Here is a 27,983-nt window from a genome sequence, read left to right on the forward strand (position 1 = left end):
TTATTTCTTTTACCCCCTTGCATACCATCCCTTTATCACACTAACCTAATGTCCTGATTCCCACATCCCATCTCATTCTCTCTATCAAAGAAATAACAGAAAATACATTAAAAAATTGAGGAAGATTTCTGCTGGCCAACTATTTCTGAACACAAGGCTTTGAATATGATTGATATACCCTGATGTTACTCAATTGAAAAACAGATTTTCTTACTCATGGAAGCTAAGAACTGCACATGTTCTAGTCAAAAAGTTGTGACTATTGGCCTACTTTCCATTTTAATAGCTGAGATTTTTATCCTTCTTGAGCTTCTGTGAGTTTTGGCCTCGCTGTCACACACTTGGTGATTGTATGGCCATTATTCCTATAATATTTGAAAGCTTCTTCCCTGGAGTCATTTTCCATTTTTTGTCTTTATGTTCTCTCTGCATCCATTTATTCATATGTGCTTGAACCCTGATGCAAGGATTAAGACAAAAGAATCCCAGGTAGGGATTAGTTCTCCAAAATCTCTATATTAAGCTTCTCTAGTGAAGGATGAGTGATCCAGAAATCTAATGGTATAACAATATGGCATTATTTGTTGGCACACAATTTCAAGTTTGGATATTGGCTACCCCATCATTTAGTAAAGATATTTAAATTGTTTTTAGATATATACATGGTTTTTTTTGTTTTAATAGTACTGGATTTAATTAATTTATGCGTGCAAGTATATTAGTACACACTTATTTTTCTCCCCTCCGGCCCCCCTCACTCCCCCAGCCCGCCCCCCATTCCCATCTCCTCCAGGGCAAAGCCTTTCCCGCGGACTGAGATCAACCTGGTAGACTCAGTCCAGGTAGTTCCAGTCCTCTCCTTCCAGGCCGAGCCAAACGATCCTGCTTAGGCCTCAGGTTTCAAACAGCCAACTCATGCAATGAGCACAGGACCCAGTCCCACTGCCTGGATGCCTCCCAAACAGATCAAGCCAATCAACTGTCTCACCCATTCAGAGGGCCTGATTCAGTTTGTGACCCTTCAGCCATTGGTTCATAGTTCATGTGTTTCCGTTCATTTGGCTATTTGTCCCTGTGCTTTATCCAACCTTGGTCTCAACAATTCTCATTCATATAAACCCTCCTTATTCTCACTAATTGGACTCCCAGAGATCCACCCGGGGCCTAGCCATGGATCTCTGCATCCAGATCCCTCAGTAGTTGGATGAGGTTTCTAGCATGACAATTGGGATCGCTCAATGACAGAGATATGGAATGAGATCTACATGAACAGCCTGGATATGAGTGGGGGTAGTGAAGGGCGAGGGTTGAGGGAAAGAGAGCTTGGGGGAGCAGGAGATCCCAGCTGGATGAACAACAGAGAGGGAGAAAAAGGAATAGGAGACCATGGTAAATGAATACCACATGAGAATAGGACGAAGCAAAGTGCTAAAGAGGCCCACAGAAATCCACAAAGATACCCCCACAACAGACTGCTGGCAATGGTTGAGAGTCAGCCCGAACTGACCTACTCTGGTAATGGGACGGCGAAACACCCTAATTGTCGTGATATATACATGTTTTAAAAAGCTTCTACAGAAGTACAGTTGTCTGTGTTTCTTCAAAAGATTTCTCCTGTGGTCCAGAGAGATAAAAATACTTTGCTGCAAATCTGATTACCAGAGTTCAATCACCAGGACACAGTGAGTGGAAAGAGGTTTCTGAAAACTACCATCCAATCATATACATGCCCACATATATAGTCAATAAATATATAAATATATTGTCAAGATTATCAAGAACAGGTCTATAATCATAGTTACTCCTCTTTGTAATTAAAATTCATTTAAATTTTCTGATATAAAATATATATTTTATACCAGAAAATACATATTTTATACCAGAACATTTGAATCAAGATTCTTATGCTTGGTGCTAAGGTTATTATCAGTCTCTCTTTCACCTATTGTACTGACTTTCCTTCCATCATAACTTAAAAATTGTCCCAAACTTTTGTTTCCCAATTCAGTGTCCCTCTATCTCAAATCCCTAATCAAAGAATTAAAGACACCTATTGAATGCTGTGACAAGGAGAATTGCCATCTGCCATGGGTTATTCCTGTTAGTGCTTGTCTAATGCAAAGTAGTGAGGCCTGAAATGATATAATCATTAACAATAAAGCTGGACTAACATTCTGAGGTTATATATTTTGTATATATACTTGAAAAATATTTACATAAATATATAACTGTAACAATTATCAACTGGAGGTTATATTATTGATTTGAGGATATGGGAGGAGTTGGAGGAAAAGTGGCAGGGATAATGTTAAAATGAAATAATATAATTATATTTAAATTAAATTTACACTTAAAAAAGAATTTTTGAATTTCACAAGTAAATTCTGAGTTATGATATTTTACTTTGAAATAGAATTCTACATTTCAGTCTACTTTGAACATATAAATTTTATTCAGTAGGTGTTTTATCAATGTGGTGCTTTTGGGGAAACAAAATTTCTCTGTGTAACTGCCCTGGCTGTCCAGAACTTGCTCTGTAGTCCAGGCAGGCCTGGAACTCACAGAGATTTGCCTGTCTCTGCCCCCAGAGTTCTGATATTAAAGCCTCTGTGTCCTGAGTGCTGGTTCTAAAGGCATGTGCCACCGCTGTCCAGCTTGCTTTTTTGTGTTGTTGAATAGAAACTTATTAAATATCTAAGACTTTTTGCAAAATACACATTGTAATGCACTCTGACCACCATTCACAGTCTGCATTCAAGTCAGTGAAGAATACTTTAAGAAAAAGTCAGACTGTGATTCACATTGAAGGGCCATCTGGGATGGTTCTATCAGTTAGTTACACTAGGAAAGGACATAGTGAGGCCAAGATCAAGGTTTGCTTTCCTGACAACTAATTTTATAGAGGAGAAACCCATCCATCTTAATGTTGCCCAGAACAACGTTGCCTAGTTGACACTATTGGCATTTTTTTATTGTCTGGACATATGATTTACTTTTCTCACCTTTCCTCTTTTTTGAGACAGGGTCTGTAACCATGTTGCCCTGGTTGGCCAGAAACTGAATATGTAGATCAGGATGGCCTAATAACCATAGAGAATCACCTGCCTCTGCCTCTGCCTCTGCCTTCCAATTGCTGAGATGAAAGGCAAGTCTTTTATCAATAGATATTCCTAGGAATCTGAAAAAATGAAAGACCTACAGAATTATCAATGTGATTGTGGGGATTTTGAAAGTTTCTGAATTCATGTTCATAAAGCTCTATGGACTTGATAGGCATATTTTTTCATGATCATTTTATTCTTTTTTCAACAATTACTCTTCCTAAATAACTACATATTAACATGTATTAAATAATCACAGAAAATCTATATGTGATTTTTTTATTTCTATAACTTTGTCATTTATCTGTTTTGAAAGAATATTTTGATCTAAATTGATAATGCAATTTCCAAATAAAAAGAATATTTTTAATAATGGTTAATAGTTTCATTTTGTATTCTAACAATTATATTTACAGTTGTTAGTTACATTACATGCTCAAAGAAGACCTTCTCAAATTTTTTGTATTATAAAAAGTAGTTCATGAAATGGCCTTCTCCATATTCATCATATTTGGACATTAATTCCCTATGGAAGAAATACTGAAGATTTTTGTTTAAATCTTTTTGCTACTTACCACATATTGGTGTCATTTTATAAAAAAGTTTGTATATTATTTTTTGTCTAATTCTACACAGTTAGATAATGATTGTCTTTCACTTCTTTCAGCTCTGTTTTGTTATCCCATTCATGAGTCATTCACAAAAGAGTATACAGATGATACTTGCCAATGAGAAATATCAGGACAGTTTGAATGTAATAGCCTTGTTGAATTACACATAAGAGAGTTCTGGACATGAAGATCTGAGAATGAAAAGCATGAATCATGTGCTGATGGAAATGATCTTTTTGTAGTCCCGATCACTGACATTCCTGACAGTATAGATGAAGAAGTTCTAGCTTCTCCTCACAAAGCTCACTCTGCATCATTTCCATTCAGATGCTGCAATTTCCATTCAACTATTCAAAATGACTCAAGACACACTGAAGGGAAACAACCAACATTCAAAGCATGTAGACAGTATTTCACCCACCTATCAAAATTTGAGGGGAATCCAAGATTCAGTTTTGGACAAATTCATAAGAAATTTGGGAGGATTTACAGGAGATGCTCAGACCTTTTCAGAATTAATGTAGTTCATACTAGAGAAAAAAATGTGCAAATGTAAAATATGTGGAAAGTTGTTTTCTACGTTATCAGCATTTAAGAAGCATCATAAAATCCATTTAACAAAAAAAGCATACAAATGTCCAGAACATGACAAGTTCCATTTCCATGAATCAAAATATAGAGGTCATTGTAAAATCCATACTGAAGAAAATGCTTTCAAATGTACAGAGTATGGCAATTCCTTTGCCCATGGGTTTTCTCTTCATCTTCCTCAGAGAAGTGATTCAGGAGAAAAACTTTTCATATATGAAGCACGTGGCAGGCCTTTTACTCAGAGTTCAACACTTCATATTCATCAGACAAGCCACACTGTAGAAAAACCTTACAGATGTAAAGAAAATGGCCAGTCACTTAACAAGGCCTCAAATTTTCAAGCTCATCAGACAGTATACATTGGAGATAAACTTTGCAAATGCAATATATGTGACAATCATTTACTAAGAGCTCAACACTTCAAATTCAAAAAAGAGTACATACTAGATTAAAGCCTTACAAATGAAAAGAATGTGGAAAGTACTTTATCAGATGCCCAACACTTAAAGTTCATCAAAGATTATACACTGTAGTGAAACCTTACATTTGTAATGTATGTGGAAATACCTTTAATGTAGGCTCTAATCTTTTTTTTTTTTTTTTTGGTTTTTCAAGACAGAGTTTCTCTGTGTAGCTTTGCGCCTTTCCTGGAACTCACTTGGTAGCCCAGGCCGGCCTCGAACTCACAGAGATCCGCCTGGCTCTGCCTCCCAAGTGCTGGTATTAAAGGCGTGTGTCACCACCGCCCGGCAAATCTTAAAGTGCATCAAAGAATACACACTGGAGAAAAATCATACAAATGTTCAGATTGTGGCAAGTCAAAGGAACTCAAATCTTCATGTTCATCAAAGAATACACACTGGAGAGAAACCTTATAAATGTTCAGATTGTGGCAAGTCATTTACTCGTAGTTCATCACTTCAAGTTCACCAAATACACACTGGAGATAAACTTTACCAATGTAAAGAATGTGGAAAGTCTTTTATTCAGATATCAGCACTTAAAATTCATGAAAGATTACACACTGGAGAAAAACCTTATAAATGTTCAGATTGTGGCAAGTCCTTTACTCAGAGCTCAAATCTTCATGTTCATCAGAGAACACACACTGGACAGAAACCTTATAAATGTTGAGATTTTGGCAAGTCCTATACTCAGAGGTCAAAACTTCATGTTAATTAAAGAATACACACAGTAGAAAAATCTTATAAATGTTTAGATTGTGGAAACTTCTTCACTCACAGCTCAAGTTTTCATATTCGTCAAAGAATACACACAGGATTACAATCTTAGAGATGCAAAGAATGTGAAAAGTTCTTTAGGCAGATCTCACATCTACAAAGACATCTCAAACTCCACACAGGAGAAAAATATTACAGATGTGAAGAATGTGGCAAGTTCTTTACCAGGGCCTCTACACTTCAAGTCCATCAAAGAATCCTAAATGGAGACAAAAGATAAAAATATACTGATTGTTACAAGTCCTTTGCCCATGATTCACATGTTCAAGGCCAATAAATACCCATTGAAAACAGAACCCTTAAAGTTGTAATGAATGTGTTATGTATTATGTCCTTTTCCCATGGATCATCTTCGCATAAACTCACTAAAACCATACATTGGAGAAAGCTTACAAATACAAAGCATGTGGGAAAATCTTATCTAGTTTTTTAAATCTTGATGATCATCACATAATCCATACTAGAACCTATACAATATCAAGAATGTTGCAGGTGTTATGGAGTCCTCTGATATTCAAGCCTCACAGAGTATCACTAATGGGAAGAAACTTAACACATGTACAGAATTAAAAAAAATTCTTTACAAGAAGCTAAAAACTTAGAACATGTCAGAAAATTCATGAAAGAAACAAACTCAATTGGTAATTATTACCCCAGTACTCATGCAATTAAAGGATTCTCTATAATATGGATAACAGAACAAAATCTTTAGCAAATGTTCAAACCTTACTCAATGTCAGATGAGTGACATCAGGAAGCCATATGCTTGGTGTGATTTTAGAAATATTTTACCAAGAAATAAAATTTATGTTCACAAAAAGTTCCTTAGGAAACAATCTACATACACAGCAATGAATCAAACAAAATTACACAATAATCATGTATTAAAATGACATAGGATTAATGTGACAAGATATGAAAGAAACAATAATTTAATATGTGAAGACTTATGCCAGGATAATATTATGGATAACTATTTCAAGTCAAAATCACTGCATAATTTACTGTATATTTTACGGTACAGGATATTGATCTTAGGCTGCTACAGCTTTTATATAAATATTTTTGTTTTGCTAATACTTGAGATTTTATAGAATATAATACAGATTTTTTAAACCAGTAATTATGCTGAAATTTTTTTCTATCACTAAATACAATAAAACGTTCAATTTCTGCTTCTCTGGAATGTTGGATATTTATTTTATAATGATATTGTATAATTAATGCCAATTACTGCTTTACAGAAAATGTCCAAAACATGTCATGAAAATACGAAGCATATTGTTTTGGGAAAATATAACAGATTCATTCACCAGAAGTATATAAAGGGAAAAAAATAAGGCCTGAGTAGGTCTGTGAGTTAACTAGAGCTGTTTACATGGACGGCTCTAGATCAAGGACCAAGACATAGACATACACAAAAAGGCAAACAAACTTCCCCCCATCACCTGAGGGCTGAAACATTATAAATCCTCTTGTGATCTTATAAAGATGTTAATACTTAGGGGGAAAAAACTCTCCACCATAATTTGCTCTTTTCAGAATTTAGGCTTCAACATTTCAAGGCTAAAGAGACAAAAAGTACTGAGATTAGTCGAACATGAGTATTTGCATAGCTTTAGATAGTAACTCTGCCTTTCTATTATCACCATGCAGTAAACCTTTAACTTTATTTGAATGTAGGTATTATTGACAAAAAACTTGTGATGGTGATTTCACCTCAGAGAACACAGACACCTCACCCCAGCTTTTCTTTGGGTCCCAGTGTTGTATCTGTTTGTTTTTTTCCTCATTCTCTCACCAATTTACTTAGATCTGTAACAAGAGAAATACTGGACAGGAAAGCAAGAGACAATAGTCTCTATTCAAACAATGAAGGAATTATTTGGGTGCTTGTAAGGAATTGTGTTCATAATTTCCCACTAAGAAAGAAATTGCCTGGTTGGGAATTTAGCTCAGTGGTAGAGTGCTTGCCTAGCATGCATAAGGCCCTTGGTTCGGTCCTCAGCTCTGAAAAAAAAAGACAAAATAACAAGAAAGAAATTGCCTACTAATGAGCCTGAGATTAGAATTTCTGCAATAAAATTTGACAGACTGAAATGAACAATAACAACCATCAGCAAATTCTTTCTAGCCTTAGAATCCATGAAAGTAAATATGAAACTAGTCCCTATATAAGCAAATAATCACAACTAGTTTTCAAAACTGGAAAGATGACTCATTTAATCCAGAAAATGTTGTTTCTTCAATGCCTGATCTCATAATTTTGTTCATGAACATGTAAACTTTTCAACTTGAAGAAAGATTAATTTATTTTAATGAACATGGTATATTATTTCATTGATGTAATACAAATATACATCTAAGATAGAAAGTTATACACATCATTTAACTATGTCTCATTATTTGTAACTCTAGGTAAAATTAATCTGGATCCCCTATAATTGGGGCACAATGGTTGATTAGTCTAGAAAACATTTCTTGAAGAAATTTTTACTGAACTAACATGCACAATATTGATGCAGCCATATCTGTTGGGAAGGGCAAAAGTCAAAAAACCATCACAGCTCCCTGAAGAAGATCCAGCAAACCTGAGCAGCATAATGGCTTCTATGCCATTTTTCATTTTGATCTTGATATGTTGCAGATTTCAGGACTTTTAATATTAGTACAATTTAGGGTGTCTCTTTCTTTGCCTGCTTGCCTTAGCACTGGCTACAAGTTCATTCCTTTATAAGCACTAGAGCATGCTTTCTCTGTATTTTAATGTATACTGAAGGCCAACTGAAATATCTAGCCTCATGAACAGAACAACTACTAAACTCTTCAAATTTCCATTGACAGGCAAAAATTATTGTACTACCTGGACCACAGATTGTGAGATGTTCTATTAAATCAGCTTTCTACATACATGGAGAGATACATTGTACCAGTCCTGATCATGTAGAGAACCTTGAATAATATAGTTTTTTTTACCTGCCCACAGAGGAAGATGTGATGACTGACAGTGATGTGCATAAAGATATTCATCCTAGCTCTATTATTTACTAAGTATTCAACTTTCCATGAAGACTACTCTTTATTATTACTTAATTTGCCAAAACTTTTCCCTGAATTTCAGGAATAAAACTCCTTAGTTAATGGGGCCATCACCCAACTTTCTGATAGGAGAAACACCTATTATGTTGTTTGTGGTCTAGTTCCAGCTCTTTTTTTCTCTGATTTTCTATAGTCCCTGTGACTACCAGATTAAAAGTACCTAGAATTCACCTGACCTCAGTGTGAAGACTCTGCTTTTGTGTCTTTCAATGTCTCTTTATTTGTTAATATTCCAGGTACCCTTCCATATGTGTGACAGAGAATCTCTCAGCTCCACATAGTACAGTGTGCTGTACAAGGTAGCTAATCATATTATGTAGAGGAAGAGAAAGGGGATGTGCCCATGAAGGGTAGGAAAAGATCAGGGTCTGCTATTTGAGCCGGGGGCAGATATTATTGAAATGTAAATCTCTGGTAGGTCAGAACAAGTCTGTGTCTGGGGTGGAAGACAGGATCAGGAACCATTGTGCTGTGTCTTTAAGCCCAGTGTAACCCTTTGTGAGGTGCTCTTGTCATTCAGGCCTCACTAGCCAATCATGTCTTTCAGGCAATCTGCTAGACAGAAGTTGTGCAGTGTCCTTCTGGTCACCAGTTTCAGGCTTGGCTTTGAGGAGGAGTTGATGCCAGTGCTTTTTTGTGATGTTCTGTGAGAGCTGCTGCAGGAAGCTGAGCAGAGAGCTTGGGCAAGCTGGTAAATTACAACATCATGAGTGAGGGTTTGCAGTCCCCAGACAGGGAGAAATGTCATCACATGCCCCGGCCATCAGGGCTTCAATGGGTTCTCACCCACCCCTAGGATGGAATGATAGGGACAGGAGACACAAAGGAAATACACCAAGTCAAGTTTCTGATCATGGTGCAACTTTATTTTTCTCCAAGAGGGTTTATATAGTTCCTGCAGGTTGGGGGGAGCAAGAAGCTGTTATCTGCACAAGGTGGGGCAGGCCAACAAGATGTTTTTATAGGATATTTAAAGGGTGAAAGAAAGATCAAGGGCTCTGACTCATGTCCTGTTGCTAGGCAACCTGACTGGAAGGTGATCTAGTTCCCTGTCTTATCGGGGGTCTGTATTTTTCCACCAACTAGAGATTCTGTCCTTGTCCTTGACATCTCCCCCTTCTCAGTAATGAATCTAAGGGCCAACATAAACCAAGTTCGAATGTTCTAAAAGGAGGGCTCTGAAAGAGGCTTTGCATGGATGATTACAGAGGCCCTATTCCTCTAAAGGTTGTGAAAAAAGGTCCGACAGGGAATGTCTCTCCAGACTCAAGCACCACAGGCATCCCCATAGTGTGGGAATCAATGGACTGTGCAGTTTTTTGAGGGAGCGGAAATGGGTAAGTGCAAGGCTGCTATTGCACAATCGCTATGCAACAGGACATATAATCTAGGCTCTCAGGATTTGGGGGTACCATGTTCCCCAGCCTGTGCAGTCCCAGCTGCACTCCAATCATGCCTTGAGTGAGCCTTTTTCCCACACACAGGTGCAGCCTCCCCCGAGTGAAGGGGTCAGTGTGGGGCATCTCTCGTCAGGGGAAATTTCAACCCCGGAGTCCTGCATATCAAAGCAGTGGTAATGAACCTGGATCTGCCTGGCTGTCAAGTCTATTATTTGGCTTTGAATGAACCAAGTGAGCCAGGAAAGTGCCCATGGCCCAAAGCCAAGGACCAGGAGCAGGCCTACAACAGGTCCTAGGAGGGAGGAAGGAAGAGTTCTTAGCTAAGGAAAGGTGGAAAACCAATTATGGAACCACTCAAGCTCTTGTTCTTTTCTTTTTCTCTTTTTCTAGTCCTTTTCTAACCTACCATACTGTCCTTGACTACCCCGGTGTGGTCTGTAAAGAAGCAACATTCCTCTTTGAGCCCAGTACAAAGGACACCCTGTTGTAGAAAGAGGAGATCCAGGCCTCTCCTGTTCTGTAAAACTACCTCAGCTAGGGAGGAAAGGGATGACTTGAGGGCAGAAAAATCCCCATTCAAATTGGGCAATATCCTCATCTATGGACAGTTGAAGCTCAGAGTAATGTTGGTTGGACAGGACCAGAAAGGCAATTCTTGTGCCTGTTCCCATTGCTCCAACCCCCAGAAGGACTGCTAAGGTGATGGCAGTAACAGGCTCCCGTCAAGGCAGTCATCTCAGCGCGGCTTCTCTTCCTAGAGATCTAGGAATTGATCTAAGGAATAATAGGTTAGTCTAGGTGGTAGGGACCTAAGTGCCCTGTGGCATCTCTGGTGCTACCCTATTTGCTGTGCTACCTGCAAGCCACAGGCTGTGTCAAGCAGACCCAACATGGCTATGACCTCCTGTGACACCAAGGCCAGCAGGTCCGACAAGCCTTTCTGACACCTTGGATGAAAATTCAGCACTCCCCTTGGAAACATGACCCCTGCTGTCAGACTGGATTAGTGACAAGCAGTGTCCCTGCTCAGCCCAGAACATGATTGACTAAGAGACTTGTATACTGTGTGAAAGGTCTCAAACACAGTTTGCTGTAAAGTTCCCACTGTCCCCCCACAGGAACTCTGAGCAGAGTGGTAACAGAGCTACAGGGCTGGTGGGGGTTGCTGTGAGCAAGAACAACAGCCTGGAGGGCTTGATGGAGGGACAGCATTTAAAACAGAAGAAGTTTCCTCAGGAGAGGGGCTGTCTCTCCTGGGCAGATCAGGTATATTTACAGCTCTAACCAGGCATTCTGGTAACCATCTGGGAGCAGAGTTTATCTCTTTTATGGCACCATTAACAGGACTTAGTCTTTCTGTGATGATCAGCAATGGTGTTAACGTTGAATGTTCTCCTACTTCTACCTCATATCATGAGAATCAGAAGGCTGTTGGCCTTTTCAGATCCCTCCTCCACCTACGGGTCCCTGTGACTCTCTCCTCATGAATGAAGGAACCGGCAGGGGCCGAGGTGGAAAAGCCCTCCCCTCCACCCTCCAAGACTCCATAAGCTCCCCTCCCCCCAGTGCCACCAAGACCCGATCCTCCACAACAGCAAGCATCCAGCCCCGCCAGCACTTCAGTTTTGGGAACCACCTCCAAGGCCGGCTCCGTCACCCCCCATAAAGACAAACCATGGCCAATACCTCCTTCACTTTGAGATCCTCCACCACCATCCCCTCCAGACCGGCCTTACTCTGTTGGAGCAGAAACATGATCTCAGAGACGGTCCCTGCTTTGTACACCAGAAGATTGCCCATCTAGAGACAAAATGTCCCCCATCCTCTCTAGCCGCCCAGGGGACTCATGGTTGCCTCAGCAAATCCCAAAAGCACCAGTAGCTACCCCAAGCCTTAGTTGCTGGCAGGCAGGGTTTGCATTTTCAAAGGCCAAGTGTTTAACGAAGGTACTTTTGTTTTTGTCCTGCCCGAACAGTCTCTCGGCTGGGAGGGAATTTTGCCTGTGCTGCATTTGTATCATAGGGGGAGTTGCCAAGAAGTTTCTTTAGCGTCCAAGTTTTTGAGGACAGCTGTTCAAATGAAGTAGTGGGAGTGGAGAAGGAACAAGGAAATCTGTAACTGGTTGTGATCAATTAGCTGTAAACATCACTACCCTCGGACCAACCCTCCCGGGAGACCTCCTCGGCAGGGTCTAGAGGGAAGTTAGAGGTAAAATTGTTAAGAAAGGGATAAAGATGGGCAGGAGCAGACTCCTGGGGATTCCTAGATTTAAAAGTCATGAGCATCCCCTCTTCCATAGAGCGCAGGTAGTGATCTGAGGGACAGACCGAAGGTGCTCGAGAAAGCACTGGGGTCTTAGGGCAGGTAGAGGGGGAGCAAAAGGCTTCTTTGAAGATTTTTTCTCCTATATTAATAAGCTCTTCTATATCAGGGGAATATTTATAGACCCTGAGAATGTCACTAATAAGCTTCCAGTAAGAAAATGTGGTGACAGGAACCTTCTCTAGTCCAAAAGTCCTGTAGTAATCATCTAAACAGTCCCCAAGATGTGACCAATTTTTTTCATCTATGGTTCCTTTTTGGGGGAACCAAGGACATGTGTCTATAATATAATCAAAAAAGGCTCTAAGATCTTTTTCTTTACCCTAGTTCCTTGTATCTTGAGGGCCTCTTTTAGGCCAGAAAGGAATAAATCTTGTGACGATGTTGCCTGTCCCATGGCTCATCACTTTCTTACCTGCGTCATATCCACTGTCCTCCGGGATCACGTCCTGAACCGGGCGATTTCAGCGGGATCTAAAAACGTCACTAAGGCCTTGGTCTTCCACCAAGAGATGATGTTATGAATCCTCAAGAGGTGGTTTCATCTACGTTGGGCGCCAGTTTGCCCCACCTGCAGGACTTCAACGGGTTCTCAACCACCCTAAGGACGGAATGATAGGGACAGGAGATACAAGGAAATACACCAAATCTAGATTCTGATCAAGGTGCAACTTTATTTTTCTCCAGGAGGTTTATATAGTTCCTGCAGGGTGGGGGGAGCAAGAAGCTGTCATCTGCATAAGATGGGGCAAGCTAACAAGATGCTTGTATAGGATGTTTACAGGGTGAAAGGGTCAAGGGCTCTGACTCAATGTCCTGTTGCTAGGCGACCTGACTGTAAGATGATCTAGTTTCCTGTCTTATGGGGGTCTGTATTTTTCCACCAATTAGAGATTGTGTTCTTGTCCCTGACAAAAACCAGTATTTCTCTTATACTTGTTGTGTCTGTGCTGTTTAGTTAAAGGGGGAGTTAGTGTCAAGTGTCAGGGAAAATTGACATGGAGAAAACTTAATCCGTATACCACCCGTCTATGAGGACAGAAAGTCAAATTGAATTCAATGTGGAAATCTTATATTTGTTAATCTTCCTTTACTATGTACATATCATATGTCACTATGGATACAAGCCATATGAGCATAGGGATATAGAAACACATAACATACCTCTCTCTCAGAGCATTTAGAAAATAAGTAGAAGTCCCAAAATGAATATAATTGTTAAAATTGATTCAAGTATACAAGTATTGGTTTTTTAGCTTCCTTGTTAATACATCAATGAACTCACACTACAGAAAAGTCTTGAGTTCTAGGACTGTGCAAATATTACATGTGTGTAAACACAGTGATAAAACCTAAAGAACAGATTCCTTTTTAGTGTGGGAACAAACTGTAAATTTAATTCTTAAAGATGTAAAGAGTCAACAGCATATTGACCATGGTAAAATTTTAATGTGCCAATTATCCTTGTAGGCATAAAAGAAGCCAAACTGGAGAGGAACTTTCTGTATATACTCAATATGGTAAAGATTATGCATATGATAGTCAGCATCAAAAGCATAAAAGATCACATCCTGGAGAGAAACCCTATGAATGTAATCAGTGTTGTAAAGCCTATGCTCATCACAATACACTTCAAATTCATAAAAGAAAACATACTGGAGAAAAACCCTATGGTTGTAATCAGTGTTGTGAAGCCTTTGCTTATCATGATGCTCTTCAATTACATAAAAGAACACATACTGTAGAGAAACCCTATGAGTGTAATGAATGTGGTAAAACCTTTCGTTATCACAGTGTTCTCCAAGTTCATAAAAGAACACATACTGGAGAGAAACCCTATTAATGTAATGAATGTGGTAAAGCCTTTGGTTATTATAGTCATCTTCCAGTACATAAAAGAACACATACCAGAGAGAAACCCTATGAGTGCAGTGAATGTGGTAAAGACTTTGGTCATCCCAGCGCCTTTCAAGTACATAAAAGAACACATACTGGAGAGAAACCATATGAATGTAATCAATGTGGTAAAGCTTTTGATTATCACAGTAATCTTCAAGTACATAAAAGAACACACACTGGAAAGAAACTCTTTGAATGTAATCAATGTGGTAAAGCCTTTGCACAACATGGTGCACTTCAATTGTATAAAAGAACACATACTGGAGAGAAACCCTATGAATGTAATCCATGTGGTAAAGCCTTTCATTATCACAGTAATCTTCAAGTTCATAAAAGAACACGTACTGGAGAGAACCCCTATGAATATAATCAATGTGGTAAAGCCTTTCACAACAGGGTGCTCTTCAAGTGCATAAATGAACACATACTGGAGAGAAACTCTATGAATGTAATCAGTGTTGTAGAACCTTTGTATATTACAGTAGTCTTCAATGGCATAAAAGAACACACACTGACGAAAAACCCTTTGAATGTAATGAATGTGGTAAAGCCTTTATTGATCACAGTGCTTTTCAAATGCATAAAAGAATATATACTGGAAGGAAACCCTATGAATGTAATAACTGTGGTAAAGCCTTAGTATGTCACATTGCTCTTCAAAGACATAAAAGAACACATTCTGGAGAGAAACCATATGAATGTACATAGTGTGGTAAAGCCTTTGCACAACACAGTTATCTTCAAGTACATAAAAGAACACATACTGCAGAGAAAACATATGAATGTAAATACTGTGACAAAGCCTTTGCACATTATAGTAATCTTCAAGTACATAAAAGAAGTCATACTGGAGAAAAACCCTGTAAATGTAAACAATGTGGCAAAGCCTTTGTACAACAGAGCATACTCTTCAAGTACATAAAAGAACACATACTAGAAAGAAATCCTATAAATGTTATTAATGTCTTAAAGCCTAGTCACAATACATGGTAACCTTATAACTGTATAATGTCTAGTGTGTAATTGATCTCTTAATGCCTTTGAATATAACAGTAGACTTAGGGTATCTAGAAGATCTTATAGTAAAATGAATCTAAATATATATGAATTGGTATGATCTTTAGCCAGCATAAGGTTTGAGGTTGGATGTAGCTTGTTCTGTTCCTTCGATCTTTCAGTGTTCACTACAAGTACTTGCTCCAGGTTTGTTTTTATTAACAAGACCTTTTTAAATTTGTCTATTTCTGGTGCCCAACTTATCATGTACAAATTCATGTAAAAGCTACTTTTCTGTGGCCTTACAGGCCCCAGCGAAAGCCTGAGTTGCATGGGGCTGATTGTGGTGGTACATGCTGGTAGGATTTGCTGACAGATGCAGAAGCAGGAAGATCTCAAGTTCAAGGCTAGCCAGGGAGGCTTGTTGAGGAGAAGCTGTGGTTGGACAAGGCTACAAATGGTATTGGTGGGACCATGGAGGTGTTGGCTTCTGCTTCAAGTTGCCAGCTGCTTCTCATCATGTTGGTGGTGATGGAAACACTGCTACTGGAGACAAAGAGTTTACTGCTGCTTGTTCAGAGAACAAGTGCCATGACCATCTTGATACAAGAAAGCATTAACAATGGTCAGTTTGGAGAAGTTTGGCGAGGCAAGTCGAGGGAAGAAATTGCTGTGAAGATATACTCTTCTAAGGAAGAACATTTGTGGTTCCAAGAGACAGACATTTATCAGACTGTGATTGCTCCAAACCACAGATGAGGCAAAAAAATCTGCAGGGAACCATGACATGCCTAACAGCAACTTTCAAATTTTCAAAAGGATGACAGAATCCCACAATGATGATTCCACATGGAATATGATAAACCAATAAGCTGATTAACACCACCGAAGGATATGCTTTGGACTAAAAACTGCTCAAGACAATTTTGAGATGGCTAGCTGAGATGATTCAGCTTCACAGACTTCTTGAAATCCCATTGTGCAAAGACTGGACAAATCATACAGGATTGACAATTAACCCAAAATTTTCCTTTCAAAAATCCATAAAGATCTCTTCACCTCTAGACAGCAGAAAGTAATTTGAAGAATTAAACAACCACATTCCCAAGAGGTAGAGTGGTTGGTTTTTTGGTCATTTAAAGAGTTATGGATATTGTCATTATTTGTGATGGTTGGTTACAAGATGTTAATACATTAATTGTCAAAAAAAGTTAAACAAAGAAGATTAGATACAGGGTTCTTGTTTTAAAAAAAGGAAAAGAAAAAGAAAAAAGGATATAGAAAAGGGTAGTTTGTTGATTCTACTCTGAAAAGAAAAAAATGAAGACATAGAAATGATAAGATAAAATGTAGGTTTTTGAACCACTTAGAAAAGAAAAAAAGAAAGAATATGAATATAAGATGAAAAGATTATTGAATATACTTTTGAAAAGGAACTACTTGTTTTAAATAAGGTAAGTAATGAAATTTTTGTCTGAATTAATGAAATATTAATGAACTGGACCTTGTTAATGTATATAATAAAACTTTTTGTTTGAATTTGTCAAATTTTAATGGGCTAGAGATTATTAATGTAATTCTTGACTGTGTATATTGAGTATACTTATTGTACTTATTGTATATGCTTTGTCATATTAGTTTTTACTCTTTTATATTAGATACAAAGGGAAAATGTGATAATATTTTATCTATGTACATTAATAAAACTTATCAGGCATTAGAGAACAGAACAGCCACTAGATTAGACAAAGAGGCCCGACAGTAGTGGCACAGACCTTTAATGCCAGCACTTGAGATCTCCTGTCTTGCGTGAGAAAGACACATGCCTTTAATTCCAGGAAGTGATGGGAGAAAGCAAAAAAGTATATAAGACATTCAGACCAGAAACTAGAGGCTTTTTAAGCTTTTAGGCTTTCAAGCAGCAGTTCAGCTGAGATCCATTCAAGTGAGAATTCAGAGGCTTCCAGTTTGAGTAAACAAGATCAGCTGAGAAGTTGGCCAGGTGAGGTTAGCTGTGGCTTGTTCTGTTTTTCTGATCTTTCAGCATTCACCCCAATACCTGGCTCCAGGTTTGATTTTATTAATAGGACCCTTAGAAATTTGTCTACTGAGGTTTTTTACTCTATATAAAAATATGACACATGTCAATAATCTGTTAAAGAATTATGATGTCCTTTATTTTGTTTATATTTGGAAAATTATATGGACAAAAGGTCTATCAATTTAAATGATAAAATAACCCTCTTAGATTTCATACTTCTATTCAATCACATGAGGTAATGAATGAATCCAGATATAAAAGTTCACAGGTGTATATTATTGCCTTTTTTGTTGCTTTGATAACACATCATTCTAAGTGAACTTAAAAAAGAGTTTATTTTGGCCCTTCATTCCAGAGCAATATATGTACCATTTGTAAGTGGCATGGAAACAAGTATCAGACATGGCAGCTAATGCAGGAGGCTAAGACTTCACATTCTTTACCTGGAGAATAAGCAGAAAGTGTAAATTGGAAATGCTGTGCAGATGTAAATTCTCAGGCTAACCCCAGTGACGTATTTCATCCATCAGGGCAGCATTTCCTAAGTCTTCCCAAATAGTATCACAGACAAGAATGATTGATTTCTCTGACTTCAAGCCTACATGTTGCTTGTTTTTACATGAATCACTTCATGATGGAGAAAAACTCTGTAACTTTTGAGATTCCTGAACACCTTTGTGACAGGAATTACATAGAAAAATATTTATGATGAAAATTAGTTTAAAGATTTGTTTTCATTTTAATTATGCAATGTTTGTGCGTCTTTATGTGGGTATGTGTATGTGCACTCTGGTTTTTAAGAAGGTTAGACCCTTGGAGCTTCTTGTAGCAGGAATTACTGAAGGAAGTCATCAAAACCCAGACCTTGGTCCAGGGAATGAACTTGTATTAGAGGCTTGGCCATGTCTCTATCCCTCTCAGTATTATAAAGCTTTTGTTTTATATCATCTTTATTAAGACTTTAGACATAACAGTTGTTTTCATTTTCAAGGAAAAAAACTTGTTTCAAGCCTTTTTCATTGTAGCCTTGAAATAAGTAAATTATTAATCAAGTTCACTAAAGACTGGTGTGAAGACCACATTGTGGCTTCTATTTTGCCACATTTGAGGTAGATATTGAAGTGTGAGATACTTGTGGCAAATCTAATTAATGATGTTTATTTTGTGGACATATATTCCTTTTGTGGATTTTGTTCATCTTTTGTGCCTTCACTTAGTGAGAATTATTTATCTGCTGCAATGTAGAGAATGGTATGGCTATCATCTAAGTGTTCCATTTTTGTTTAACTGTCACCTAGCATGTGATGTGTGTGTGTATGTGTGTAATATAGGCCATGACATAAGTGTGGAGAATAGAAGAGCACTTTATGGCATCTACATTTGTCTATCTTCATATAGTGATCCTAATGAGGTCACAGCCTTGTACAACACAGACATTTCTAATAGAGCTGTCTCATTGATGCTCAAATAAGATTAGTTGTAAAACAGTAAAATATTGTTTGTTGTGTTGTAAATATGTTTTCATTGAAATATAATGGAAAATAGGAGAAATTGAATAATAAATCCTATTTGTGAATAAAATGACATACTGTTATCATTTTTGTTTTTGTTTTTATTGCATGTGGAATTAGTTAGTTAGTTAATTCTGAGGACCAAATATTTGTTTATAGCACTTTCTCAGAACAACAAATGAATGTCAGAGAATAATTTCTGTGAGTAAAGATGGTTGCTGCCAATCCTGATGTCCTGTGTTCAATCTTTAGGAAACCCATACTATTCATACAAAATTTTATCTTCTTTCTACACTTGTGGTATGGCATATGCACACTCATATACCAGCACATACATAAATAATTTAAAAACCCAAACAAGTGCCACTGAGGTCACTGACAACCAAATGATTTCCTGTTTTTGCTACAGACATGTGACCAATAACAACATACATAAAATGTGAATAAACATTTATATCTTCAGATTCAAATCTCTAACAGCCCTGGTTAACATATTATTTATCTCTGGGGTTTTTTAGAGGTAGTCCTGTTTTAGCTAAGTTGTTCTTTGTGTAAATTATTATTTCCTAAGCATTGGTAAATCCTTTATAACACCAATTATAATCTTCAAAGTTGCAGCTATTAAGTGGAGTGCTACCTAGTACATAAGATGCCATTTACAACTTCCTTAAATTAACTCCAAATGAATTAACACCTACATGTCAAATGCAAAATGCAGAACTTTCAATGTACTTGAAACTAGGCCTTTCTGAGTTTGGCAATCTGCATAAGCTTTGGGAGGTTTCTCTAAGAACCTGATGTATAAAGCAAAAACATCTCCACCTCCAATACTGGGAATAGGCTTTGGAGACCTGGTAAAAGAAAGGGTTTCTTCAGATCCTCAGAACCCCACACTTTTTACACAAGGGGCTGTGGTTATCAGTCCCAAAACCACTGTGGACTTTCTTTATAATGTTCTTGAGTTATGCTGTGTTCTTCATTTGCAAAATTGTCTGATTAGCCTCCTTTTGACTTGATACACTTCATTTTAAAACTGAACCCATTAATTTTCATTAGCAAGAGACTTGCTGTTGAATTTGGCACAAATCTCAGGCAGCTGGGAAATGTCTGTCCTTAGATTGCAATGCTAGTCTGGGAACCACTGTGTTGTGTTCCTTCTGCTTACCTGGTCCTGTCACTCAGTCTTCACTAGCCAATCAGAGCCTCCAGTGGATCCATCAGTCACATGGGTGTGTTCTTTCTGGAGCCAGGTGTCTGGTTCAGCTATTTTCCTTTGGAAATCGGAAGTAGTCACATGTGCTGTGTCTTGGGCTCTATCTTGGAGAGAGTGAGTCAGCTCAACAGCAGCACCATGGTGAGTAAGGAGTTGCGCTCCATGGATGTGAAGGAGCATTGGACCAATATGAGTGAGGGGCTGCTGTCCCCAGGTGGGAAAGAGTGGCAAGCAAAGTTGAGTAAGAGGATGCTGTCCCCATGCAGGCAGGTGGATCAACCCACTGAGGCTCTGGAGCTGGTTTGGAGGGTCCTCCTCTGGCTGGATGGGAGAAAGCTTCCAGACATAGAGTTCAGCATGTTCTTGTCTGCCTGTGTCTGCCTGGTCCATCATGGCCCTATGTTGTCCTTGTAAGTTCCTGGGTGGGGTTGGCTGCTTCTGAATAACTTCACTCCCTGGGCTGTATCTGCACAGAGCATTGGTAGCAGATCTCTACTGAGAACTGTCCTTGTTGTTAATGCCACTTTGAAATTCTGGTGCCTGTATTGCTTATATTGTCAAATGTGGAGAAATTTTACCAGATTTACCAAACTTGGAGGATGCCATACCTGGGAAGAGGAATAGGAAGTGCTCTGGGAGATTGGTAGATTTTACTAAACTACCAAATCCCCAGATTAGCATCCTGTCTGACCATAGTATGGAAGGACACACCTGAGGTTTTTGCTCTCTACATCATTTGATCTCTGATCACCCATTAGGGTAACTACTAATGTCCCAAAATGCAACTGGGTAGTCCTAGCTAGAAGGGACTCAGGAAGATTTAGCAATCAGTAGCACCAATAGGAGGTAGCTTACAAGTTCTTCCCAGGATTCTCTTCTTGTTTTGTTGTAGGGAGCTTTGAGGAAGCCCACAAGCCATGCCATGGTGTGTGTGAGGGCCACTGTCCCTAGACCAGCAAGAGCAGGTTGGTTGAGCTATCAGAGCTGCTTGGAATGGGATGGAACATGAGCCAGACTGAGGTTTGTTGCTCCTGTGGTAATCTGAGTAGTGGTTTTTGTCCTCTGAGCTTTGTGGAGTGTGGATTCCCTGGGGATGGGAGGCTCTGCCATCCTGGCATGGGAGAACATGAGCTTGTATTACCACTGCATCCTGCTATGTAATTGAGAATTGCTTTGACCTCCTAATCCTGCGTTTGCTGCCCAGCACTAGATACACAGTCCTGCAAATCCCATCAGTCTGGATAATAGAATGTGCACATAAATGACCCTGTGTTTTGGATGAGGAATATGGAGTGCTCTAGGAGAGTGGAAAATATCTTCTAAAATACAAACTTTCTTGACTAGGCCCTGTCTTCTGGGCTGGAATGGCAGAGCTGGAAGCAGTGTGCTTTCTGAATTGTTTAATCTCTGAACACCCAGTAGGGGAGCTGTTAATATTCTGAGGCCCAGGAGGATAGCCTTAGCCAATGAGGAACTCTGGGAAGGCTTAGCAATGTGGCGTCCTGGTGGCAGATAGCTTGTAGTTTCATTCCAGGATTCTTCTCTGCTTCTGCTGTAGGGAGGGGAGTTGTAAGGAAGACCAAAAACTAAGCCATGGTGGGTATAGAGTGTTCAGAGCAGGTCTGTTCATCGGTCATTTGTGTTGGAATTCACATGGACCATGAGGCAGACTTTGCTTCTGTTGGTCCATATGGTGGCCTTGGCAGTTATCTTTGTCCTCAGAACTTCCCTGTGGATGGATTTCCTTGGGAGGGGAGACTCTGCAGCCCTGGCATGAGAGGATATAATGCTTGTAGTTTCACTGTTCAGTGTGCACACATAGATGTGCTTTTGGTGTGCAGTGAGAAGGCAGATTGGAAAACTGAAGGTCTGATTTCTAGAAGTTCTGAACATTGCACTTTTCTTTCATGGTTGTCTTATAAATGCTACAAATATTTAGAAACTGATAGAAAAGTGGGGATGTGGACCATCTTTCAGTAATATGTGATTAGAACCTTCTAACTTGCTGCTACCACCAGCTACAAAAGTGTTTTTCAGTGAAATTTCATTCTAGGGGATAAAAAAAATTTCTGAGCTGCAGAGGTTAATCAGATGTGCATGGTGTTGGATGGGTGGATAGGGCAGAATCAACTCTTGGGCGATAATTCATGTGACAGGAAGTATTCATAACTAATAGGAAGCCTTTGTTTTATAATTTGGGAGCTGATTGGTGGTTCAAAAGAAAGCCTGCTCCATGCCCTCAATTACTGTCTCAAACTGGTTGTTTCATTTTTTTTATTTATATGTCTATGCACAGAAATAAATATGAGCTGCTGAGTCCATTTGGTATTTCTTCTATTTATATGATTTCAGTGCAGGCCACTTTGTTTTGGATAAACAACTGGGAGGCTCATCCCTGGGAAAAAGAATTCTCCCTCTTAATAGTCATTAGTTTTCTGTAGCACATTGTCTAGGGAGAGAGTCTTATTAGACTCTTCCCCTGAAAATTCTATATCAGTATGTGTACTGGCCATATTTTCTCCTTTACCTAAGATTTTCTTGCAGGGCTCAGGGTCTGTCTACCTTGCCAGCTGTGACTCTGGCTTCCCAGCTCCTGTATGATTCCAGTTCTGGAGGTCCAGGACTTTATCAGGGCCCTGTGGGTACACTGCATGGACTGTCCTGCTGTCTCCACTGACCTTGATCTTAGAGCAGCTTTTCAATTTACATGACAAGCACTCCTCATCGTGTATCTATCCTCAAAACTGAGGTTATCACAAAATCCTTAGGTCCTCTGAATGAGGCTAAAAATATTATCTAGCAGGGTATTTCCAGGAGGGGGGAATGTCTGTGAAGCAGGATTTGTGGGTTTGTCTCTGAGGGTCTTGCCTGGGGGTGCATCTGGAAATTGCTGTTCTTGTGAGGAGAGGACTGATGTAATTTCTGTTGAGTTTGCCTCAGGGAGAAGTTCTGTTTAGTTGGTGATCTGCAGGCATGGCCCTGAGTGGAAGGAAGGCAGGGCTGCAGAAGCTCACAGGCCCTGTGCACCAACCCATCACTTGTCTTGCCTATCTCAAGTGTCTGTGGAACTGAAGGGGGTGTTTATAGAGTGGCCCCAGCCCTGATCATTTGCAGTCCTGGAACTATTCCATGCAAATGTCTAGAACCTGAATCGAGCTGGAAAAGGTGTTAACAAGGCTGGTGATGAAATCCTGGGAGGTGGAGGTCTTAGTTCTGCTGCTGTGGATGTTCAGAGTGGCAGGATGCAGGAAATAACCCAGGAACAGCTAGCTCTGTTCATATGGGTGAGAACCTGATAAAGGCAAATTGAGGTAGATGTCTACCTACCATTTTAAAGGACCTTCCTGTTACCAGGTTACCTTCTGATTCTTTAGCCTCTAATCCACTCTCCAGACCCTTCTTTGCATCCAAATTCTTTCCAAATACTTCCTGTTGCCCAGCTGCTTTACAGAGCTTTCCATGGGTCCCCAGTTTCTCTCAGATTTCAGGTATTGATATGTAACATAATGTTCCTTGGACTGCATGAGGTAAAACTGGAAATGTTATAAAGTAATAAGCTCATAACTATTGCTTTGAGACATTTGTTATTTTGTATTTAAAACACTCATTATATTGTCTATTATGAGAATAATGGAGCTTGATATTATAAATTATTACTGTTTCTATAGATTGTGGTTTTGGTCTGTTGGAAAGAGTTGTGGTAATTGCATTAAGAATGGCAAAGACCTGCCAAACAACTGACAACAAATGTTGAAGAAGATGTAGGGTAAAAAGGTAATGTCATGATCAAGAAAGATATCTGTAGTTAGTGTGACAAAAGTTATATATGACGCTGATGGTCATCACACCAAGTTCACACTCACGATTACTAAGTTCCTAAAACTCCTGCCTCAAGGCTGCTCACCTGTTCTAAGTAGGTTTGCTGAAGGTCAGGTCCAGTCTCTAACATTTATCTGTTTTGAGGATTAGGATCCTGGGAGTGCAGGCAGATGAGCCACAGAAGACCCAGCACCATGTACTCATGAGCCCTGACTACAAAAATTAGTGGTGGAACAGAAAAAAGCATCCTGGGAAAGGGAGTCAAACACATACTGATATTGGACTGTTGTAGAGAAAGGCATGCTGGGAAATGACCTGAGGGGCATGATGGGAAATGTAGTTTGTAATACACTAATACTGAGAAAGGCATCCTGGGAAATGAAGTCCAACACCTAGTGATGATCTAATGTGAACTGGAGGTTTCCTCCCAACTCCAGAGCCATGACAGGATATGCAGTTTATAAAACAATGACAATGTAAAGAGAAAAGCATGATGGGAGATGAAGTCCAGACCTGAGAGACACCTAACCCTTACCCTAACTTTGACCCTGACTCTGACCTTACCTCCTGACCCTGACTCTGACTCTAAAACTAACCCTAACCCTAACCCAAAACTTAACTGTAACCCTAAGCATAACCTTAACCCTTAAACCTAATCCTGACCTCCTGACCCTGACCCCCTGACCCTAACCCTATGACCCTGATCCCCTGACCCTAAGCCCATGAACCTGACCCCCACCCTCACACTGCTGAGGGCACAACAAACCTGCAGATAGTCACGTCCATGAGCTGAGGACTGTGACACATGCCTAGGGCCCTGGACACCTGCTGAACAAAAGAGAAAACTCCTGAGGACACACCTGGGAAATGGAGTAGTCCAAATGTCAGTGTGCTGTGGAGAAAGGCATTCAGGGAAATGAAGTCCAAAGCATACTGATAGTATAAAGAAGGAACAGGAAGTTTCAGTCTGCCTCAACAGGCACAATGGGAAATGTAGTTTTTAATATATAATACACAGAAAGGCATCCTGGGAAATTAAAGTCAAAGCATATGATGGTATTAAGAGGAAACAGAAAGTTTCTTTTTGACCCAAGAGGCATGATGGGAAATGTACTTTCTAGAACCATTCTAATGTACTGAAAAGGAAACTTGGAAAATGGAGTCCAATCCATACTAATGGTGTCATCAAAGGCATCTTGGAAGAGGACACAAGAGGTATGATGGGAAGTGTAATTTGTAGCACACTGGCAATGTAGAGAAAGGCATCCTGGGAAATGGAGGCCAAAAAGAAATGATGATATAAAGATAGAACAGGAAGTTTCCTTCCAACTTGAGATCCATGAGGGGATATGTAGTTTCTAGAACATTGCAGATGTAGAGAGAAAGGCATCCTGGGAGATGAAGTAAAGACGGAGAGAGCCCTAACCATGACCTTGATACTGACAGTAAACCCGGAACCTACCCAGACACTGCTGAGGATAACAAACCTGTAGAAGGTCAGGTCCACCTGCTGAGGCCGTATACATGCTGAGGGCCCTGGACACATGCTGAAGAAAAGGGGAAAATCCTGAGGACACAGGACACCTGGGAAATGGAGTCCAACATGTCATGGTGCTGTGGAGAAAGGCATCCTGGAAAATGAAGTCCATAATATAGTGATGCTGAATAGAAAGGCATCTTGCGATATGAAGTCCACAATGTCATGGTGCTATGGAGAAAGGCATCATGGGAAATGTAGTCCAACTATAGTGATGCCATAGAATAAGACATCCTGGGAAATGAAGTACATATGTACTGATGCTGTAGAGAAAGGCATCATAGGAAATGGAGTCTAAAATATAGTGACACAATACACAAAGGCATCCTGGGAATTAAAGCACAAAACTCTGATACAATAAGGAGAGGTATCCTGGAAAATAACCCCAGTAGCATGATGAGAAGTGTAGTTTATAATAGACATACAATAAAAAGAAAGTCATCCTGGGAAATGGAGTACAAAGCACACTCATGGTATAAACAGGGAATAGGAAGCTTGCTTTTGACACAAGAGGCATGATGGGAAACATTTTAGCATAGATAATACATAGAAAAGCATGCTGGGAAATGGGGTTCAACAGGTAGCGTTGCCAAAAGGAAAGGCATCCAGGGAAATGACGCGAGTGGCATGATGAGAAATGTAGTTTGGAATATAAGGCCAATATTGAGAAAAGCATCCTGGGAAATGGAGTCCAACATCGAGCAATGCTATAAGAAAAGAGATCCTAGGAAATTATCCAAGAGGCATGATGGGAAATGCAGTTTCTAGAACCATTCTAATGTACTGAAAAGGAATCCTGGGAAATGGAGTCCAATCCATACTGATGGTATCATCAAAGGCATCCTGGAAGAGGACACAAGAGGTATGATGGGAAGTGTAATTTGTAGCACACTGGCAATGTAGAGAAAGGCATCCTGGGAAATGGAGGCCAAAAAGAAATGATGATATAAAGATAGAACAGGAAGTTTCCACCCGACTTGAAATTCCATGCGGGGATATGTAGATTCTAAAATATTGCAGATGTAGAGAGAAAGGCATCCTGGGAGATGAAATCAAGATGGAGAGGGAACTAACCCTGACCCTGATACTGACAGCAAACCTGGAACCTGACTCTAACACTAATACTAACCCAATACCTAACCCTTACCCTAACCCTAACCCTGAGGAGCAAAGGAAACACCTATCCCTAACCAATAACCCTAACCAATAATCATAGCTGTAACACTGTACTAACACTAACCCTAACCCTAACGCTAAATTTAACCACTAACCCTAAAACTAGCCCTAACCCTAACCACAAAATCTCCCTACCATAACCATAAAAACTCGTAACCCTTAACCCTAACCAGAACCCATTGACAGTAACCCCTGACCCTAACACTAACCCTTAAAAATAACATTAAACCTAACTCCCTAACCCTAACCCTAACAACCTGACCCTAACCCCCTGAACCTGACCCCTGACCATGACCCATACCCACACACTTCTGAGGCAACACAAACCTGCAGAAGGTCAGGTTCACATGCTGAGGCCCTACACCTGCTGAGGGCCCTGAACACCTGCTGAAAAAAAGGGAAAATTCCTGGGGATACAGGACACCTGGGAAATGGAGTCCAAAATGTCATGATGTTATGGAGAAAGGCATCCTGGGAAATGAAGTCCAGAGTAAAGTGATGCTATAGACAAAGGCATCCTGGGAAGTAAAGTCCAACACCTACTGTTGCACTCAAGTGTGAACAGGAAGTGTCCTCCAAACTCAAGAGCAATGATGGGAAATGGAGGTTCTACTCCAATGCTGATATAGAGAAAAAGGAATCCTGGGAGATAAAGTCCAAAACATAGTGACAATATAGAGCAAGATAGCGTGGGAAATGAAGTCCTGATCATAGAGACAACTAAACCAAACCTAACCCTAACCAAAACCGTAAAAACGCATATAATTTACTGTAGCTAGAGTTTTCCTGCCTGGCCCACAGTCAGGACAAATCTCTGTCACCCGCCAGTCCAAGAGCCGCTCAGACCCAACCAAGTAAACACAGAGACTTATATTGCTTACAAACTGTATGGCCGTGGAAGGCTTCTGGCTAACTGTTCTTATATCTTAAATTAATCCATTTCTATAAATTTATACCTTCCTATGTGACTCATGGCTTACCGGCATCTTCACATGCTGCTTGTCATGGTGGCGGCTGGCAGTGTCTCCCTCCACCTTCCTGTTTTCTTAATTCTCCTCTCTGTTAGTCCCACCTTTAATTCCTGCCTGGATACTGGCCAAACAGTGTTTTATTTATTGACCAATCAGAGCAATACATTTGACATACAGAACATCATACAGCAATTTACCCTACCCCTAACATTAACCTAACTCTAACCTAAACCCAAACCCTAAACCAAACCGTAAATTTAATGACTAACTGTAATCGCAAACTCCCTCTACCCAAATCCTGAAAACTCGTAACCCTAACCCTAACCAGAACCCACTGACCATAACCTGTGACCCTAACACTAACCCTAATGCATACCCCTAAACAAACCCCATAATCCCAAGCCCTTGACCCTATCCCTAAAAACTCATAACCCTTAACCCTAACCCTAACCCCT

Source organism: Peromyscus eremicus, unplaced genomic scaffold (assembly GCF_949786415.1).
Source record: "Peromyscus eremicus unplaced genomic scaffold, PerEre_H2_v1 PerEre#2#chrX_unloc_1, whole genome shotgun sequence".
NCBI lineage: Eukaryota > Metazoa > Chordata > Mammalia > Rodentia > Cricetidae > Peromyscus > Peromyscus eremicus.